Source organism: Lactuca saligna, chromosome 2 (genome assembly GCF_052625555.1).
Source record: "Lactuca saligna cultivar CGN05327 chromosome 2, ASM5262555v1, whole genome shotgun sequence".
Taxonomy (NCBI): domain Eukaryota; kingdom Viridiplantae; phylum Streptophyta; class Magnoliopsida; order Asterales; family Asteraceae; genus Lactuca; species Lactuca saligna.
The window spans coordinates 173396709-173400529 of record NC_136418.1 but is presented as its reverse complement, the minus strand read 5'-3'; the positions used below and the strand labels follow the sequence as shown (position 1 = coordinate 173400529).

The 3821-nt window shown below is 36.9% G+C and overlaps 1 long non-coding RNA gene across 2 annotated transcripts; it reads right to left on the bottom strand.

Moving 5' to 3' along the window:
• Window positions 1–637: 637 nt before the first annotated feature.
• LOC145029350 (uncharacterized) lies at window positions 638–3452 on the bottom strand. 2 transcript variants are annotated; one of them, XR_013676489.1, is made up of 4 exons: window positions 3274–3452; window positions 3008–3075; window positions 2320–2385; window positions 638–1322 (listed from the first exon to the last, which is right to left on the bottom strand). It is a non-coding gene; the product is annotated as an uncharacterized LOC145029350 (long non-coding RNA). The 2 variants fall into 2 exon arrangements; XR_013676488.1 differs by having other exon boundaries at window positions 3278–3452.
• Window positions 3453–3821: the final 369 nt, after the last annotated feature.

Below are 3821 nucleotides of genomic sequence, written 5' to 3'. Positions count from 1 at the left end.
TATGTGTCTATTTTAACTATAAAATGTATATATGTACAGCGTACAATGTTTGTCTAATTTATAATAAAATTAAACGAATGTTTGCGTGTTACGTAAAATAAAATTATTTGGTTAGAATTTTGTAGATGCATGGTGAAAATAATTATGTTATTGAAATTAACTATAAATAATAATGGTTACACTAAGTTGATATTTAACATTATAATCAAAGTCGGCCTAATGATTGCCCATAAACAGGGCCAAAAAAATCAAAGGGCCCTTTTTTTGCATTCTTTAATAGGGTATGTTCATTCGGCCCAAAAAAATTAGGTTATACCCATTTATCATCGGCTGACACGCAAGAAGGAAGCAAGAAAAGAGGGAGTGGGAATTGAATTTTCGGGAAAAAACATCTCTTTGGTTTCTTTATTGATAACGCATGCATGGGTAATAGGAATCATCTTTACTGGAACGGTAACATCAGTTTAAATTCATTTTATCATTTATCATTTGATTCTATTCCATCAATTTAGATTCACTTCTTAGTTCTTCCTTATTTATTGTAACATCCCAAAAAATATGACCCAAAATTTTTTGTTTAAATAGTAATAAAAATCATATACTGTTTGTCATATCATAAAAACCATGTGTCAAATATCTCAACTCATAATAAAATGTCATGAAACAACTGTATCAAATCAAACTACAAATCAAAACAAACTCCCAAGATAAAGACTGAAGTTGTGGTGTGTACGATGCCATCAACCCGAGCTCTTCCCCTTACTTGTGGAAGTACCTGAAACCAAAACTAAAACTGTAAGCACGAAGCTTAGTGAGCTCCCCCAAACTACCACATACCATACAATAACATATAAACATGTACTGGGCCTTGCCCACTGCATCGGACCGAAGCCCGGAAACTGCATTGGACCGTAGTCCGGAACTGATTGGGACCTTGTCCCCTGCATCGGACCGATGTCCGGAACTAGCTGCATCGGACCGAAGTCCGGAACTGACTGCATCGAACCGAAGTCTGGAACTAACTGATCATAGCATAGCATAAACACATATCAACTAGCATAACACACATCATCATAACTCATATATTGCATACTACGTCAGGCCGTAGCCTAGAACACATAACACATAAATCTTGTTTGAGCCACGAAGGCATCAAACACACTAACAACTGCATCGGATCGAGGTCCGGAAACTACTACTAACTAAACAGGCCGGCATTGTGGCCTTAGACCCGTTCCTATTGGAAGGAAACTCACCTCGTAGCCTAACTGCTGAAAGGACTGCTCCGGAATCTGTCTGCTGCGTCTCCAGTTTCACCCCAGCTACAATATCCATGAGCACCATCAATCAAATACTGATAATAATAATAATACTGAGGGTAAAATGACTCTCCTACCCCTGGTCTAAGTCAACCTAACTGTCAAAGTCAACATTCAGTTGACCTGACTCGTCGAGTTGTGCCGCCAACTCGTGGAGTCCTTACTCTTACTTCCTTGATTCCACTCGCTACTACTCGTCGAGTTTTGGTGCAAACTCGGCGAGTTCCTCTTCGCTACTATCACTCCGAAAAACTGCATCCGACTCGCCGAGTTGTATGAACAACTCGTCGAGTTCTTCTTCATCAGATAATCATTCTAGCTGTGACTCGCCGAGTTGTATGAACAACTCGTCGAGTCTGTTCTTGAAGTATGAAGATGGCCTTGGACTCGCCGAGTCAGGGTATTGACTCGCCGAGTTCTTCTACGAATGAGTCTAACCCTCTAGCTCACCGAGTCCACTTCTCACTCACTGGTTCCACTCGACATAACTCGAAAAAGGAAACACAGGGGACTCGCGACTCAACTCGCCGAGTCGTATGCATGCAAATACTATACACTCGATTTTGCTTGAAACTAGTCCATGCCATTAATAGATCTGGGTTCCTAGGACTTGATTTACACGTAAAGTTTCCAACTTTACGTGTAAATAGCATCAAATGAAGGTTTTAAGGTTAAAAGCACACTATAATAGTAGATCTAGAGCTTTCATGCAAAATGGATCCATAAAGGTACTAGATCTAAGCTCCTGGAAATCAAATCTAGCTAGATCTGAAGGTTAATCAATGTGACATCCCCAAAAATCACGGCCAGAAAAGACCGATTTTGTTTATGCTTTATAAAAATCAGAGTACTTCATTTTATAAAAATGTTGCGGAATTTGTTCCCAGAAAAACATGGTAAATACGTTATTAAAACATTTTCGATGAAACGTATTTATTTCATTTTAAAACGTTTGGGATGTCATCGTTAATACAGAAACATAAGCATAAACAGAACTTACAATTATTTACACTAGTGATCTACATCTCTTTAAATCTCTCAGTGTATTGTGACTTCATATCAACACCTGTGATAAAAATAAACTGAGTGGGTCAGGTTGGGAAACCTGGTGAGCACATAGGGTTTTCAACCCACAATAATATAATTATTTTTTTTAAACATCAAACAATCAACCCAATTACCCATTCCCGTTATCCTCACATTACGTCCCTAAAACATCTAACACAAGGGACCTAGTCAAAGGACTATCATTGGGATGGAGTATATCTGGTGAACACACAGTTCACACAGTTCGAATAAACACACAGTTCGAATAAACACACAGTTCGGTTAAACACAAAGTTCAAATAAACACCTACAGGTTGCGAGCCTGTTAGTGTTCCACTGTACTATCTAGAATAGTCCGTGGTCGTCATCTATACTCCGCTAGATGACTAGATCATCAAGAACATCTATAACGAGGCATCTCATTATTTCATTTTATCACACAGCAACTAATACATCTACCCATGTCTTACCCAACACATTCTGTAGATATAAAATACATATACAGTTTAAATCATTGAAAACATGTATAAAACGTTCATCCAGCATAGATAGCAAGTATACAGATAATATACACACACAGCACGTAATTTATATGAAATACTTCATATCTATGTGTAAGCTGAAAGTAACTATGCACTCACTTGAAAAGGTGGTGATTCCGAACTCAGACAGCGCTTCGCTTCTTAAATAGAATTTTCTTCGACGAAACCTAGTATTATTACCACTAGAGTTTAGTTTATTATTCGCCGAGACTAATTAATAGTCTAGCTATTATTATTATTATATAAGCGTAAAAAAAAAATACTTATATAACCCATAATAATAGCCCAAGTATTTATTATAAGTTCATAATAACAATACTAATTTTAAATATAAGCTATATTAAAATAAGGTAAGCATAACTTACTTACAAGGGGGTTTTAGCTAGGAGTCGGGCTCTGCAGGGGCAGAACTTCGTCGCTGAATCTTTCTAAGAAAGATTCATGCAGCGCTTCAACGCTCACCTTACTATACTAAACTACAGAAAGAGAAGTCGAATCACGAGGGACCGAAATGCTCGGGGGATAAGGAGAGAAAGACTCTTGAATCAAGAGAATGGTGCAAGAAATATGAGAGCCCAAGCCTCTTATTTATAGTAATTGAATTTACAAAAACTACCCTCCATAATTACTTAATGACCTTATAGTTATATAAACAACCAAACACCCCTCTATAATACTATTTTAAATGGATTTAATGATATTTGTACTAAACTAATGTCGAAAGAACTCAACATTAGTCTTATAATGACCGCATTATCGATACCTTTCTAATGATATATACATATGTATATATATGTGTACGTATACATGTTTTATACTTTATTTTAATACGTAAATATGCTATTATAATTTGTAACTCGTTCATACGAACTCCATTTTTGACGTTCTTTATATCCGCACGTAGGTGGAGACG